Source organism: Grus americana, chromosome 3, assembly GCF_028858705.1.
Source record: "Grus americana isolate bGruAme1 chromosome 3, bGruAme1.mat, whole genome shotgun sequence".
Classification (NCBI taxonomy): domain Eukaryota; kingdom Metazoa; phylum Chordata; class Aves; order Gruiformes; family Gruidae; genus Grus; species Grus americana.
This window is the reverse complement of record NC_072854.1, coordinates 122,861,105-122,878,515: the sequence shown is the minus strand read 5'-3', so window position 1 is coordinate 122,878,515 and position 17,411 is coordinate 122,861,105. Positions and strand designations below refer to the sequence as shown.

General features: G+C 42.3%; 1 long non-coding RNA gene across 5 annotated transcripts in view; it reads left to right on the top strand.

Moving 5' to 3' along the window:
- Positions 1-17,411, top strand: part of LOC129204452 (uncharacterized) — a 501,141-nt gene that overhangs the window by 455,117 nt on the left and 28,613 nt on the right. For 3 of the 5 annotated variants that reach the window (XR_008576396.1, XR_008576395.1, XR_008576397.1), the window contains 2 exons: positions 5,623-5,675; positions 7,017-7,124. The exons of 1 other annotated variant lie outside the window; for it this stretch is intronic. This is a non-coding gene — a long non-coding RNA (uncharacterized LOC129204452). The remainder of the gene's footprint in view (positions 1-5,622; positions 5,676-7,016; positions 7,125-17,411) is intronic. One more of the 5 variants, XR_008576398.1, reaches the window with a different exon arrangement.

Below are 17,411 nucleotides of genomic sequence, written 5' to 3'. Positions count from 1 at the left end.
CCCTGGGAAATGAAGACTATCAATAGATAAGGGAGAGAATTCTGTGTTTTTGTATGCAGTACAAGTCCAGTACTTGGCCAGGACCCAGCTCTATTGTGGCAAGAAAGTAATAGATGAACTAACTAGGGACCCAGACTCTCTGGCTAGCGTCCAAGAAACATTAAAAAATGTAGTACTGCACATAACAAGTAGGAAGATGCATGCAAATGTTGATGTCTTATTGAAAACTGTTAACTTATTAATATGTTGGGTTTATAGACGTGCATTTGGATTTTAAAACCTGCAGTCTGGGTTCATGCCCTGAAATTACCTGCTGAACTATATGCCTGAAATAATATTTAAAGTAGTGCCACACTGGTGAGGTAGTTCTGAAGAAAATGACACTTCTGGATCCCTAGGGCTGGTCTGTTTCTTTTGGGAGCATTAGCTCTGAGGTAATGGCAGTGGTCCAGTTCAGCTCTCAGGAAGGTTTCTAAGTAATGGTCCCATTTTGTTTCTTCGCAACATCTTCCCTGCCTGCAAAGATGCAAGTCATGCATATGACCCTTAGGACCTTGTCACACAGGTGGGAGGGTTCACTGTCTATAGGTTCGTGGGAAAGATGTGGGTCAAGAGCTTTGTGTGGTACCCAGAGATCTCCTAAAGCCTTTTAGAAGGGAGATCCTAAGAGCATTAGCAGTTGAGGATCATTGTCTAATATAAGATTTAGGATGACATTGACGCCAATGCCTAGAATGAATCTTATTCCTGTGGGTCTTCTAATGGGTGCAAGATATGGCTCATATTATCACATCCACGTTGCCTATGACTTCGGAGTCTGGAGAGCGTTATAGTTTTTCATGTAGGTCTGGTTTGTCATCCAGCCCTGGTAAAATATAAAAGGTGATTCCATCAGTCGTCTTGCAGATAGTCAATCCACTGAGCAAAGCGTCTGTGATTACACATAGCTACTGGCTGGAAGAATAGGTGAGGAAAGATGCTTGAGTCTCTACTTCTGTGTGTATTTATATGTGAGCCAACTGCAATCCGGTTCTTAATGTCATACAACTGGTAATGCAACCCCAAAATGTTTTTATTTTCATTGCCAAAGGTGTCCTTGCCATATTCCATGTCAATCTGAACATTCATAAGGGTCTTTTGTTGCACACTCAGCAGTATGTGCAAAGTAGTTGTGATCACGAAAGTGCAAAGAAGTACATATGGAAAAGCAGGTGAGCTCCAGTTGAGACTGTTCATATGGAGCAGACAGTGCTGTCCTGTTAAACACTACAGGAAATGGAAACGATAATTTCTTTCTACCACATCAATCAGCAAACAGGTTCAGTGATTGCACTTTATTCACAACCATAACTATCATCACTGACATTCACTGGAGGTGTCAAATCCCTGGTTTTTATGCTTTTACAGTAGTATTTTATCTCTTTCCCTCTAAAATTATTATTTTAGTAGGGAATAGCTTAATGTTAGAGCTAACAGGTGAATGGTGGGACTTGGTTTTGGATTTTTTTTTTTTACCTGACCTTACTTACTCCCTATTCCCATCTCATTCATACTCAGAGCTTTCTTTGAGCTGGAGGACCAGTTTCATGGTTGTTGTCGTACTAAGTGAGCTTGCTCACACAGTGGGTTTTTTCTAATCTCTCAACTCTAATTGTTGCATGCAAATTGTTTAATAAATAATGTTGGACAGAAAAAAAAAAAGAATAGATATTAATTAAGAAAAGGATTTAGGCTGACTCAGTCTCATACATGAGACAAAAGGTTAAGTAAATGCCAAGGCCGCTATGCCTCTTCAAACAATGAATATTAGTTTTAGAATCATTAATGTCTGCTTAGAAAACAGAGTCATACTGGAGACTTGTATGCCAAAATAACCAAGGCCAGGGCTGTTTCTTTTCAATCTGAAGCTAAATTATTCTCCAATAGAGGGCTAAATGTATGCAATTAACAGTGCTAGGTAGGACAACAGGGAATGGCACTTTTAATACGTAGCCAAACTGAGATCAAGTTTTTCTTTGAATCTGGTAACTTGGACATTTAATATGCACAACTGAGCTCTGCAACAGAATTAGTGAAAAGAAGCAGATAATTAACTCCTTCACTGCTTGTCAAAGGAGGCAGAATGATTAGCCCGCTGTTTACTGATTCCTGTCTTCTAAAGTTGCTGGATCTACAAAACCAAAGTTTTTTTCAAGTGCCTTCCATACGTGGGCAAAGATTAAGACAGTTGTGTAGTCTTTATTAGAAAGAGGATTACCACATCATATTTTTAAAGAAAACTTCATCCTGGGAAAGATTAGTTTCTCAGGTTGGGGGGAGTTGAGGTTGGAACAAACCAAAGTGCATACTCTGTTTCTGTATTGAAAAGCTTAAGAAGACTAGGCTGAAAGGCTCAATCATATATTTTAAAAAATAAATAGCAAAAGACTTTTTAAGCAAGTGAGTGACTCTCACCGGTATGAAAGCAAAAGACAAAGTGCTTATTAAAACTTCCCAGCACCCTCATGTGCCAAAAAATGCTCTGTACTAGACATGACATGTTACTTGCCACATTAGCATCACTCATTTAGTATGAGTGTACCTCGTAACAATACTGAATTCTCATCCTCCAAGAAGATGAATATATTTATTCCCAATTCACTGAAGGGAAGTGAGGTAAAAGATGGTGAAGTGATTTGCGTAAGGCAACTGAGTTGAGCAATGGCTAAATGGGTCTGAAGCTCAACTCTTGAGTCCTAGATAGTGCTAAACTGTAAATCACATGGAATTTGATTGGGATGTCTCTAACATACAGTTTTTGACTGGGCAAGATGCCCAATCAAATTGTCCCTGTGTTTCTAGCGCTAGTTTGACTCTGGAATGTTGAAACCTGCAAAGTTAAAATTTCTTTTTACTTCTATTTGTATCTAAACTAAACCTGGACTTCCTTGCTCTGGGTTCTGCTTGAGCTTAAAGCAAAAGGGCATCATTTTCCATTATACGTAACAGAGCCTTTTCATCTGTTGAGAAAGCTTTCAGGGCAGTGCATTTGGTTGCAGCGGTGACTCCCACTGAAGTCAACAGCCGCATGCAAATAAATCCTCAGGTTTGAAAATGGTACACTTAAGTAGTTCAAGTTTTGTTTCTGAGGCTGAAGTGCATTACAGCTCTCATTTAACTGAGTAAATACTATTATGCTGAAGTCCTTTGCATTGTCATCAACAGGAAGAGACAGCTTTGCTCTAGGGCTTGTTTCAGTGAAGGGTCTGTACTGAAATGTGTTGTATTTACATCTAATATTTGTGCCATGTCTAGATCTCCCTCTCCAATTTCTGGTGCTTGCTGCTTTCAAGAGTGAAAAAACCGTATCTGGAGAATGGGCCCAGCCAGGGACACGTGCTCAAGCCCAGCTCTGAGCTTTATACTTTCAGGCTTTTTACCTGTTACTACTAGGAAAGAGCAAAGATGTGCCCAAACACCAGATTCTCACTTTCTGATATGGAGCTCCTCTCTCAATGAGTGGTTTATTAGTTTGTGCTCAGACTTGGCCCTGTATAAGAGAGACATACGTGACTGCAGGAAGCTAAGATACGGGATATTTCAACTGTCCATATTTAAGTCATCTTCATTAAGACCATTTGGAAAGAATCTGCATTTTCTACTTGTGAATCGTTATCTTTTTCGTTCGAGAATTTTATTTCTGGAGACCAGGGCTCTGGATGACTAAACTTTGCTCTCTCCTACCCAGCTGGCCTGACTGCACAAGTGGACTCCAGCAATCTGAAGGTCTCGTAACTGAGGCCACCGCAGTGGTCCTGGCTGCGTGCATGATCTGAACTGACTGAGGCCACCCAGGAACAGCTTCCCTCTGGCTGCAGTGGCCTGTTTCACCACTTGGCAAATATTTGAATTTGAAAATGTTTAGCTTTCAATTATTTCACCATGAGTTCATGCCAAAAGGCCAGGTATGGCCTCACTGTATTTGCTAAAGGTCTGGCTCTGCTGCTGTGGCATGGGCGGATCGCCTGTCAGGCGAGGCCTGAGGTTAAACTGTCCCCTTGCATTCCTCGTATGGGCAGTGCTGCCTTTGCAGTTGGCTCCAGGGTGACGTGGCTAATGCCATCAGAGAGAAAATCTCTGGGTTGCTTGGTGTTATGGCACAGTCATACTCATGGTTTTATCCCTTATGGATACGCCTAAGCGCACTCTGTCTATCCTGACGGGCACCATCTATTTACTCCTCCCTCCATCTCAATTGCCCTTGTGGCAACTCTGTGTGGGCCAACTTGGGGCAGGCAAAATGGCCCCAGGCCCTTCCTCCTGATGTCACTAACCACAAAAGCAGGTAAGATTAGAGTCCAAATAGCTATACAGGAGATGAGATTGTGGAGTCTTGGGAGCAGCCTGGATGCTTTCTTCTGCAAAGTGCCTTTTCACACAGCGACACAAAGTGTCCTTGCCTTGCGCTTCTTCACCGCAGTGATCCACAGCAACAACCAGCTGGGGCTGTGCGCTCTGTGGGTTTCTGTAGCCGTCTGCAGTCCTGGTGCCGTAGTGATAGGGGCATCTGGGATATGTATATATGGAATAATGTATGCCTCGTACCAGCAAAGGAATCCCTAAAATAGTAAAGAAGAAGGGAACTAGAGCTGTATTTTTGTAAGACTCCTCATAGAGGTATTACTATTAAGGCAGCTTCAGTTGTACTTTTGATACTAACATGCTTAATGTGGCGGTGACTGTAAGCACAGGGCAAGCTCAGCAAGCGCCAGTGAGCGCTGGCAGCCCTAAGCCACTGCTGCCCCAGCTAGAGCCGGTCCCTCATTGATCTTACCAGCTGCTCCAATCCTCTCTTCCCTCCCTCCAGGCTGCTCCAGGCCTTTCTCTCAGCGCCTTCGCAGCCAGCTCTGATCTGTGTTCCCTCGGCTCCTGCCTACTCCTCCAAGCCCCTGCCTTGCTGCCCCACGCGGCCACCAGTGCTGCCACCGATCATCTCTCCCCCACCGCTGTAAGCCTTCGTTGCTCGGCTCTCCTGCCTCCCTGCCAGGTGCTACCTCTAACCTCACCGAGCACCCTCAGGGCCCCTTCTCTCATCTTTTACCTTTTCTTTCTTCATGCTCCTGCTTCCCCAGATAAGCCCTGTCCTGCTTCCCCAGGTGTGACAACCGTGACTGGCATCTCTCAACACCGCTGCTCCTCCACCCCAGCTCCCGGTCGGGCAGGATTCAGACATCACATCTCGCTGGGGTGCAAAGGCGCTTATGTTGAACTCGGTCTTTCCTCAAGAGACCTCACCCAGTTTTGTAGCGTAACCTGTCCCATCAGTCAGCCTATCTCCAAGTGCCGACAGTCTGGACAAGGGCTCGGCTCTGCTCCTCGCCAACGTTTAATCCCCAGCACCAAGTCGCCAGGACACCGTAGACTATTGGGTTCCGCTCAGGCATAATTCCATCATTACCATTGATTTGTTCGCTCACGCTCCCCATGGTGCTTTTAATCAACTCTCCATCTTTGCGCCTTCACACCTTTACGCTTTTCATGATTGGCTCTGCTACCTTCTGCCTCTGCAATGAAATAGTACCATAGAAATCCTCCTGCCTCTTACATACATTAACAATTCCATTTCTTCTCTCTCTGGTCCAGTGAAGGGATCTCCCTCTCCCACAAAGGCACCACTGTCTCTGCAAAGCACTCTGGTAAGCACATGGGGAATAGCTTCTATTCATTATTCCTCAAAGTCCAGTACAATGGGTTATAATTAGTTACTGGCCTCTTTGGTTTACTCTACCTTCAAAGGCTCTTTTATAGTTTAAAAGTGAAGGGAGATGCTGACATTAATTTTGACTGTCTTTCCATAGCATTGTACAGAGAAGATAAAACTAGCATGCAGGTAAAAGGGATAAGTAACTCACTAGCCAAAAAAAAAAAAAAAAAAAAAAAGTAGCAAATAGGGTCATCATCACATTCATTTCATGAAAGTAGTGTGGTGTTGGAGAGAACTCATTAGCCTTTTTGTTCTGCATTATCACCATCATTTATCAGCAGCTGTATCACATGTCGCAGCTACTATCCTTTCTGGCATCCAGTGTGGGACCAAAGGATTCCAGAGAATGCTGAGTTTCAACACCAGGGTTGTGCCGCGTGATGCACTAGGCACTGTATTAATTGTGGCAGATAGAATTTTTTCCAATATACTCCTAAAGGGACACTCAATAAAGCAATGCAGTGTGATTTACCAACTCAAAGAAGCATGGACAAATAAAACCACATCATGGGCCTGTCCTTCTTTCCCCTAAGTTTGTTAGCACTTAAAGTATTGCAAGTTGTTTGAAAACAAACAAACCCAAACCCATAAGTGAAAAACACAAACATCAGGCTAATCAGTCCACACAAACATGCAGGCTACTTTCAGTTAAAGAATTTTATTTATGTCTCAAGTGATGGTGACCTATGAAATACTTAAAGAAATCTGCTGTTTCTTTAAGCTGTGACTCTCTGATCACTTTTGTGATTCTCCACTGCAAAGCAGAGTTTGGGGAGTAATTTTAGAAATCAGCTAGGAGCTCCTCCATGAACTGAGTCCTTCAATTATCAGGTGATAATTGTCCATGTCTTGCATCAATGCAGAAATATGTGGGAAGGGAGAAAACTGCAGCCTTTTTCAAGCAGCTGAAGTTGCAGTTATCAGTTCAAGCCAGTGTTTTAAGAAAATATCTCATGTATAAAAGTGGCACACATCCACCATCCCATCTAAGAGAAGGGGGGGAAACACTGTGTTTAAGTATTTTGAGCATCAGAGCAGGATGGGCGGAGGCTGATCCCAACCCTCTAGGCTTGGTCAAGTTGGTTAACCCTGTGACTCAACTGCTGGGAGCAACAGCATTTGCTTACCCCACAGGCAGATTTTGAGGATTAATTAATATTTGCAAAGTGCTTTGAAGATGAAAAGTAGCATGTTAAGTGCTATAAAGTATTATTAATAGTGATAATAAACTGATAATTTTGGAGTATATGAGTTTTTTCTCAACCTTTTCTAGCTAGAACTTTCATTGTAAACAGCTGAACAAGAAACACAGCTACAGCCAGAGTACCAGATCCCCTCTTCTCCAAAGCCCTGGAGTTATGCTGATTGAGCAAGGCACTAAGTAAGTACCAAACACATTCCATTTCACCTTTAAAATAAGCCATGCTATGTTTTAAAACATTGTGTGACACAATATACTTTTAATATACCGAGCTAATATCCTGGGATGATTCTAACTCTTAAATGCATTAGAGTGAAGCAAAACAGCTTTGAAAAGATTCCAGCCCTTTGGGTTTGGAGCACGTGCTTTGCTCTCTATCAGCTCTGAATGCATCCCCAAATTTTCTGCGTTTCCCATGTGTCATGTTGATGGCTGCTAACAGCAGCTTCCTGCTTGCCGGCTCCGGCTTCTCTCGCCCAGCCATGCCGCAGTGGCTTGCACGGTCACGCACCACGCAAACACTTGCTGTAAGAGGTTCACCTAACTTTGAGCCTCTTGTTGAACTGTATGTTGTCTGCACTGAACAGGGAGAAGTGCTTTGATTCTTAGCAATCTCCCTCTGCGTGCAGCCACATGAGGGAAGGTCGAGGGCAAGAAGTAGTGATGTGTAGAGTATAGGACTGGATGGATGTTGCCAGTAATGGCTCCTACCGTTACCCATTTGGATTTTATGCCAAAAAAATCAGGCACTGGTGTCAGCTGCAGTCAAGAGGAAGTCTGTCAACGTATTTAATTTGAAACAAGAAACATTTTCAGGCTTGTATGGCCCAGGTCTTTAAGGCCAGTTTTCTGGCATTATGAAAAATGTTTTTCCTCTGAAAACTTTGAGATCTAAGAATTTTGTCTGGAGTGTAAACAGTAGGACTCTCATGAAGAGTAAAATTTATTTCTTAGCTTGATAGGGTCAAGTAACTCATAACTGGGATTAGCTAATGTTTCACAGAACCTGATGTTTTTGTGGCTAGGGAATCCCTTGAGGAAGGAAGGTATCCATGTCTGATGAAAATCTCCTAATAAAATTAGATACTGCTTCTGAGCTTATCAAAGGAAAATGGAAAGTAATGAAAATTAAAAGTGCAGCTCTGGAATCTTGTAAAATCCTGACAAGATAGTGATCTGGAATTCACTGTCCATGATTTTTTCCCTTTTTCTGCCCTATCTCCCCATGTACACACAGTCCTGCACACACAACCCCTGCTTCTTTCTCTAGTCAGATGACCTTAGTTACATCTCTCTCATTTTCTCTCTCAGCAGCCCCACCTCTAAACCCCATCGCCAAAAAAACCCCCACAAAAACAAAAACAAACCAAAAACTAAAACCAAAAAAGAACAGCAATCAGGCAGGGGTAACTTGCCAAATCCCAAACTTTCTCTGATGAGTTGTTGCTGAAGACAGGAGTCACCAGCAAAACAAAGAATAAGCTCCAAGATATCAAATAAAGCTGTCCTATTCCCTTAATCTCTTTCCAAATTATTAAGTGAAGATGTGGGACATTTCCAAAAAAGCAGGACTTCTTTTATGAAAGGGAAAAGGCTTGTGGCTTTGACGATTTGTTTGTGGTCAGAAGGCAAACTTAGGGACCATTGTTCGTGACTTTTATATGAGCAAAATAGGAAACTGTAAAAGGAAAGTAGAAATAAGAAAGGCTGTGTTGAAGAAGGGGAAAGCACTTTCATCACTGCTAAATATACGTATATTTAACTGTTTGCCTTCCTCTTTGCGAGCAATTAAACTTTTCACTCTGTGAAAGACTGGAAATAGGAAAGATTTTCTGATTGTTTTTACTGTGTCCATTTTCTGTGTTCCTGTGCAACCTTTATCGGAAAACTTGCTTGTCAGAAACACCAAAAGAAATACTTTGCATTATCCTTTTCCTTTTTATGGGGCTGTCCCAAGATAACCTCTACAATACTTGATACTGGTTTCTGAAAGCAAACTGGCTGGTTGAACAAACGGGGAGGAATACGTAATGTCAAAATACAGGTGAGACTAGTGATTTTATTATTGTCTGGTGTACAACAGTGATGCAAAATCTAGCTGTCCAAAATCTGGAATTTGATCACTCTTTTTGCTTCATTGCTGATGCACCCTGATACCTGAAGCTCTAGCAAGGACGCTGCTCAGGTTTTCTTTTTTTTTTCCCCCCTCCTTTTTTTTCCCAGGTTTCTTTAATCTGTAATATCAGCAATAATCACTGTGGTATTGTTGCCTAGGCATTCTTGAAGAGTCAGAAGTGGACTGTAATTGAAGAGTTCATTACCAAGATCAGTTGGCTCCTTGATTACAGTGGCAAGGTGAAATATATATCCTCGCCAAAAAGCAACTGCTAAACCTTTAGAGAAGTCACCCACTTTTCACTCTTTTTCATTAGGACCCCGACAAGCTTGTCAGCAAAATTAAAGGTATGTCATTCACATCGTGCATGCATTGCAAAGGACTATAAACCTGCCAACCTCTTTGATGAAATAAAAGGGTTTTATTTATGATTCATGTAGGAATATGAGGTTATTTTTATTCTGTCAGTACACTAATAATCAGACAAGAGCTCAGGAAATGAGAAGGCAAACTGACAGGGAAGGTTCTGATAAAGGGGAACCCTCTAGGGTATTTTGCCCCCTTTGTAATCTCCTTTTTAGTGTGAGGTTATAAGCATGGCATAGCATGATCTTGCAACTAGCTTGGCTCACAGGAACAAAGAGAGTAACTACCTAGCAGGACTTGAGGTATAATTCCTCAAGAAAAAGAAAATTCTTCCACCAGAGAGGTCTGCATTGCTGCAGTGATGTGAACAGGAACATCCAATCTGATCTTCCAAGAGCATAGTGAGTTGTAAAGATACCTTTTTTTTCTACTTGCTTTCCTACGGGGTAACATAACCAATCTTAACAACAAAGAAAGACACTGTAAACCTTATACAGAGCCATTGCAAATGTATTACGTATTTGTTTTATACTAATTTTTGCAGGACCCAAAGCAGGGCGTTTTTCCAAGTGCTCCCAGTCTAGCTCAACATGAGATACAGCAGCACAGTAAAGGGTGGATGGGGAAGTAACTCCCTTCACGGTCCCTGGTCAACATTTATGCTAGCAGAGTAGCTAGGTAGCAAGCTACATTTCAAAATGTGTCCTCCCCTAAATGTTTCAAATGTCCTGGCAGTTTGAAGCTGCTTTAGTTCTGTCCCAGCTCGGCAAAGCTTCTGGAAGTGCGTTTTGTGCTTCTTGGTGTAAGCTGTCATTCATACCACAAGCACAACCGTGATTACAGAAACACTCCTTGTGAGTAAAAAGGTATCACTATATTAGCTGGCTGGCCTTAAGTACGGTAGTTTGCTGAACAGTGGGGTGCTGGCAGGAAAACACAGACTAGCAAAATATATACAGGATGAAGTGAAACAAAGTTCACTGGAGGAAGGAAAATAATACTAATCCTTCATTCAATAAGCAGTGAGTTAAGTACATTTTGCATGTTGAAGAAATGTAAAAGCAAAGGGAAGAAAGCACACATATAAAGGTGGTGTGACTGTCTTCCTCTCTAAAGACAACATATAGGGCATTTAGGTATTAATACTACTAGGAGTTATACCCAAGCTGCTAATATGAAATGCAGCCCCTGGTTTAAGGTTCCACAGAGTTTCAGGGTGTTTGAATTCCCTCTAACCAGAGAATCCTCTTGAAGTGAGGGATGATGCTAACATTTTCATGGGTTGTTTAAATTGTTGAATAGACCTGCAGAGGATTAGAACCAATGTTTGTGATGGGATTAGATTCACTCTTCATTGCTGCGATCTCTGCGATAATTTTCCATATTCAGATTTGTGCCTCACAAAGGTTTGAGAAGTTTGGATTTGGTTACATGAGGCTGGCTCTGCAAAGATGAGTCATGATCCAGGTATCAGAGATGCACCGAACAGATATGGTCTGGTTGTTGGACTTAAAGCTAGTCTCTGTGATTGTTTCAGGATACTCCAGAGCAACACCTTCCAGACTCTTGTTGCATGTCTTATACCGTCCTACTGATGCTAAGATTAGGGGTAATTCATAAGGCATGTGTTCCTTTTAATGGAAAACATAAATCACAGAGGGTCTCAGATAAATATAGAGACTGATTGCACTGCTGCCTACAATGTTTTACCTGTTCCTTTTCTTAGTTTCATGATGCTTTTTGGGTACTCACTCGCTTTCATTTCCCATGGATAGACATGGAATCAGTCTTTCCTCTCGTTAGTGTGGGGGTTTTCTTTGTTTGTTTGTTTGTTTTCAAACAGCTACAGCAAACGGATTTATAACAATTTGAAACTCTTGATGGCAAAATCTGCTGCCATTAGCAAAGGAGCTTCAGGACAGAGGCAGTACTTAAAAGTGTTTTCAGTGCCTTCTTGAAATTTGGGTAGATGTCAGGGGCTGGAAACAGCAGGATCCTGCTGTTTGCAGAACACTTGGTGCTCGTCCTTTCTGAAAAGCTAGCCAACTGGCAAGACTTCACTGGGGTTTTGACTACTGTCTAATGTTGAAAGGACACAGAGTAGCCTCAAGGTGTTGCTGTCCCTTTAAAAACCTCCTTTCTTCTGTTGACTCAGTGATTTACAATAAAGCATAATTTCATTTTTCTCAGCTAATTACAAACTGCTCCCTTCCAAACTCTTGATCTTTTCACACAGCCAAAGGCATTGCTAGCAAATCAGACCCAAGATTTAGGAGGTTGCGATACTGCAACGCTATTCCCATAGCAGCCAAGTACTTCTCCTTGTACCTCTCAAGCCTGCCATTGTGCTGGAAAGTAGAGCAGGTAACTACTTCATCAGTCTGAGATTTCATTCTCGTGGAGCACGGAGGTTCATTATACTTACTTTATCAGCAGTAAGGTTTACTGCCGAATCCATGAGAGATATTCATGTGAAACATGAGCAGAGAGAGAGGCATTGCATCTTTTCATTAATAAGCCCTCTTCTGGGATCCGGCATTAGTGAGATTCAGCGGATCATAGAGCACAGGGGTATCATTTTTACATGATTACTCTAAATTCTTAAACCAGAGGCTTAAGAGAGAGGCTTCTCACAAAGGCAGCTGTGGGAATTGTTAAATGATTGGCACAGCACTCATGATGGGCTGAACCACTCTGGGTACCTCCAGTCATGGGGGGTACCAGCAGGCATTTTATTACCCACCATCGAGGGAAAAGTGGAAAAGAGAGAGTGTATCAGACAGAGGAAGATGTGCTAACCCTGCGAAATATCTCTAGTTCTGTCTCTCCTCCTGAACAAAACTCTTGCCGTAATACTGATGCAGGGCTTCATCACACCGCACAGGCTAAACTATTCTCTTCCCTTACCATATCTTCTTTGTGTCCAGGCTTATTTTTAACCTGTCTGATCCTACCTTCTTTAGTATGGCTACTAAAATAATCCCTTTGCAATGTACACCCCCAAATAATTCATTTTTAACTGAGCAGGGGGTCATTTAATTCCACCAAGCATGACACTTCTGAAACACTGTCTACACATGAGAAACTTTGGGTGGCTCAGAGGATTGGTACACAACTAGCAAATCTTTGCTAGATTGTGAGGTTGATGACATTAACAACAGAGAAAGGCATCTGTGGATTCTGGAGACTTACATTGTCTTCTTGCTGTCACTACGTGTTTCTTCTGTGATTTCATGCAATTCCATCCAAAAATATTGCCTTGTGCTCCCTCTGACCTAGCTCTTCAGTCCTGTCCTGCCAGGCTGTGTGCAAACCAAAATCAGGAAGTTGATGTGGCTGAAATAAAAACCTCTTTTTTTTTTTTTTTTCTTCCTGGATTAGTTTTCAGATGGCTAAGTTTCTCAATCAGTTCCAACCTACAGATGCACAAATGCTTATCCCAGTGTGAGAAAAGGGACCCCACAGGGACTGAAGGGACTGGACTGCTGCTGTCATTGACAGCCAAAAGTGTTGCCTGAGCTGTGGCTTCCAGTCTCCATTTAGAAAATGGAGATAATAATAATTCTTTACTTCTTTAGTTCTTATGGTAAGGAAAACATTGTCAACATTTCCCACATACGTTTGCATTTGTCCATAGAGCTAGATCACAGAGCAGGCGTTAAATCTATGCAAACTGTGCACAGCTTGGGTAGGTAGATGTGCAAGAAACAAAATGCTCATCTCACCGAGAAGCACTTTCAGTGGGAGATGAACTTGAGAATCAATAGAGTAAAAAGCATGATGCTGAACTGCAAACCACAACCTGTCTGTGAAGCCTTCAGTGTTCTCTTCTGAATCTATACCTGCCCTAAAGCAGTAGCTCTCGTAGGCAACAATTGCCAGAATCTTCCCAGGTGTTGTTAACTCTGAAATATGAAGGTGGCCACTGCTCCATTTACATTTCTTTGGTGAGTGTTAGCAGGAAAATCCTTCCTGAACTCTTTCCCTGACATGTTGAAGTCCAGTTGCAAAAAGCTCCAGCTTCCGAGTCAGCCTGATCCTGATTGCTAATTGCTAGAGATCGTTTTAAGCTCTGAAGTTTAAAAGAAAGAAGAGAGGAGAAGGAGGAGGAGGTGAAGACGACCCCCACAAACAGACCTATGAAACCTAAGAGCCATATTGGAGACTTCTGAGGTATCCTGCAGTAAACTACGTGTAAATCCATCAATTTTCAGGTTTTACTTACAAGTGATTTTAGGCAGAGATGCTCCTTTTTGAGAAGACTTCTTTCCATCTAGCGCTTTCTACAGGTCCAAAAAGAAAAACAAGAACCGAGAAGGAGAGGTCATGCAGGGGGCTGAATAACCCAGATCAAACGGCAAAGAACACCCGATTAGAAGCCAACACATTTCTCTTTTCAGTATCTCTGAAATTGTTTGGCAGACTTAATTAGAAACAGGTGCAAGCTATAATATTTATTGCAACAATGCATCATTTTTGTCTGTTTCCAAGGTCATCGTTCTAGCCAATAGGAAGCCAGCAACCCACAGGGAGTATAACTTAGTCTATATGGGTAAAACGTGAATTACTTAACCCTTTATCTAATGGAACATTGCACAAAGCGCAAAGCTAACAAAATAGAAAATCCTGTGAGAAATCTTTCATGATAACAGGTTCCAGTGAAGTAAGTGACATCACCAGCTGAGCTAATAGCCAGCCTTAGGTAAAATGGAGTAGGTACAGATAAGGAATGAGAAAAACACATTTTTTTTTACTACTTCTATTTCAAAGGCCTGGGTTTATGTAGAATTTGCTGCAGTAGGAGGCCATGATTGCATGTTATCTAGCGCCTACCGTACAGTTGGGTCTCATATGCTGTGTTCGGCTAAGCTTCAGCACTATATTTCTTTGGCTACATCTGTCTCCAGAGGAATCAGGCTGCAGATGCACCTGTACAGAGGCACCTAGGCACTGCCGCCTTGAACTGCCAGTTGAGCGTGCCAGGGTTTTCAAGCCAGAGAAGCCCGAAAGTCATTGATCCTTCTTGCCTTTTAAGACAGCAAATTTAGAGGGACGCGGTCTCTGTGCCTCTCCGCATCTGAGGGTAAGTGTCCCAAACATGGTTTCACCTGGTCCCATAGTGATTCCGTTGGTTAACAGTGACAGCGCCCTTCGTTTCAAAAAAGCCCCATTTTCAAAGCCAGCACTTAGTTCCCTCTTGTGAGTTTTTCTCATAATCTTTGCATGACTTCTCTGTGCTTTTGTGATCATTTGGGAGTGAGGATCTTCTTTTAAATTCTATTGTATTCCTTTCAAATGTGACAAATATAGATATGGAAACAAAGCAGCGTACGTTAATAATAGAGATGTGTGAAATTGTGGGATTTTTGCCTTTTTGCAAAAGCCGCAAGAAGTTGCCAATATTTCTGCAGACGGAAACTATTTTTCCACCTTCAAATCATCACACAGCATAAAATCCGTGGGTATTTGTGTATCTGTGGATAGATGCTAAAGGTAACAAGGAAATACAGACTATCTCTTGAGAATTTACACACCCTGGGTCCTACTTGTTTTTTTGGCACCCACAACTCCCTGAACGGCACCTCAGCATCTAGTGATGACCGTTGCCCAGATTAATTGTCCTATGTCTGCAATTATTAATGTTCTGTGTGATCTCAGGAACCGTTCTTAAAAGAATATCATCTGTCCTTTAAATTCAGAGGTAGAATAATCCAAGCACATGATATTGATGGATTTGGGATTAAATTCTGAGTGAACGTTTAGTAAGAGACAGATCCTGCAGTCGTTTTCAGAGAGCTCAACAGAAGAAAAGATTATGTTTAGAGAGGCCCCCTTCTCCCCCACACCTCAAGCAACATTTCAGCACTAAATTCTTGAGAAGTTCAGACCTAGCTCGAAACTTTGCAGTTCAGCATCCTTGCTAATTTGTTCACTTTAGTGAATTTAATGTCCCACACTTTTTAACTGAGCCTGGCTCATGGCTTGCAAATTCTTTTAGTAGTGGGCTGGTGAGTTTGTACCTCATCCTGTACATCACAGGTTCGCTTAGATAATCTGTTTCTTGAAGTATCTGTAAAATTCCCCTCACTGTAATTTTTCCCTCCTCTGTCTCTCCTCCTCCCCAAAAGTACAGGGCTCACACAGGGCTAGCTTTGAACCCAGGAATCTGTCACGTTGTTATAGTCGAGGCTCTTGCCAACATGTCACAGCTGTGCACAATGAGGAGCATAAGGAGAAGAGGGAGATTGTTATTGTCCAAAGCCTGCTAGGATGGCAGCTGCCATCCCGCGGAGCACCTCTGGCGCCAGGGATCCAGTAAAATTAGGGGAGGGCAGAGGAGAACCTCCCTGCACTTGGAAAGATATTTCAAGCTGGTATTTACACAGTCCTTCAGAAGGTGCCCAACGTGAGTAAATGTGTGGGGATGGGAAAGAGCAAGCAAGGCTTCTGTGAGGGAGCTGAGCCACACGTAAAAGTAACAAACGCTCTGGGGATTTCTGGAAATGTGCTAAGGACACTTGGAAAAGGGGATGGTGATTCTGTGAGGCTCTGCTCAGTCGAGGTGTTTTGGTTTGCGTCCTGAGCGCCAAGCCACACTTGAATCGTATTTTACTGGGAATCAGGCAGCTCGAGTTACAGGTGAATGGCCGGGTTAGCTGCTTCAGTCTTGGGTCATTTCTGCATTGTACTTAACTGAATAATACCTTCCCTTCCCTTCCTTTTTTTTTTTTTTTTTTTTTTTTCCCCTCATTGATCAAGCAGCTTTTGAGAAAAGTGATACTTTGCATATCTGGCTAAGTGCTGTTAACAGCCTCTGCCTGCGGTTTGTTAAAATTAAAAAAAAAAAAGAAAAAGAAAAAAAAGAAGTGTGATCTTGCTGGAGAAGTAATTTGCTTCTCTCCAACCAATGATGGCTTGCACTTTATGCAAATTGGTATCTAGGGACAACAAATCCCATTTAATACATATGCATAGTTCATAAAAAAAACGACGTGAGAGAAAGAGAAAAAAGATAAAGCAACGAGTCAGCAAAAGAACAGGTTCCGAGGAAATTTATTGTCCCAAATTGGACATTTGTAACAGATGATGTGAACAAGTGTTAACTTTGTTTTCAGCAGCTCTTCACGTACATTCACTAGACATCACACAGATTATGTTTTAAGGATCTGAACTGTAATAAAAAAAAGTGTCTGTGGGCTTTGGAGTGTTGTGTTCCATATGGTTGGGGAAGTGCGGAGTTATTGCGACAAGCATCTTGTGAAGCTCATTACGCACGGCGGTGTTAGATGCGAATTGCTGCGCATCGCTATAGGGTACGTACATGACATCCCACAGTCAGCAGATAGCAACTGGAAATGAAAGATATGAAGGCACAGAGTACAGCTTCAGGGAACATGTTAGACAAAACATCTGCTGGTATCAGAAAGCTGCATTATCAGATCATTGTGGCCATGAATTTTTTATAAAGACATTTTTTTTTTTAAAGCTGCAACTTTGAAAGTGACATTTTGCAAGAAAGTTTTTGATTGAAGTGTGATGTCAGGAGAAAGGCCAGTCTAGTTTATTATCTGTGTAAGAGCCAATATTGGCAGCCTGAATCAACTCCTTTCTCCAAGCAGTTGAGTTGGCCATTCGCGTACTACAAGTGCCTTTTCCCTTCTGATCTTGATGGCTGATAAAACCTCGGCCCAGATTACAGGTTGTAGCTTTAGTACCAGGCTCCTCAGCAAGGAGTTTTCAAAGTTTTGTCCCTGAAGGGCTGCTTAATGACATGGCTGGGGGGCTACTGAACAAAATTCACCTGAAATGCAGGACCCGTCTGTGTGGAAGATGGAACACAACATGCACAAAGAGCTCAGAATCCTCGCCTAATTCCCACTCTGTGGGACCCGCACAGCCAGCAGGTAGCTTGTCACCACTGTAATGCAGATGATCGGCCACTCTGTTAAGGACGGCCGCAATTAAAAGGCCGTCACATGTTGCTT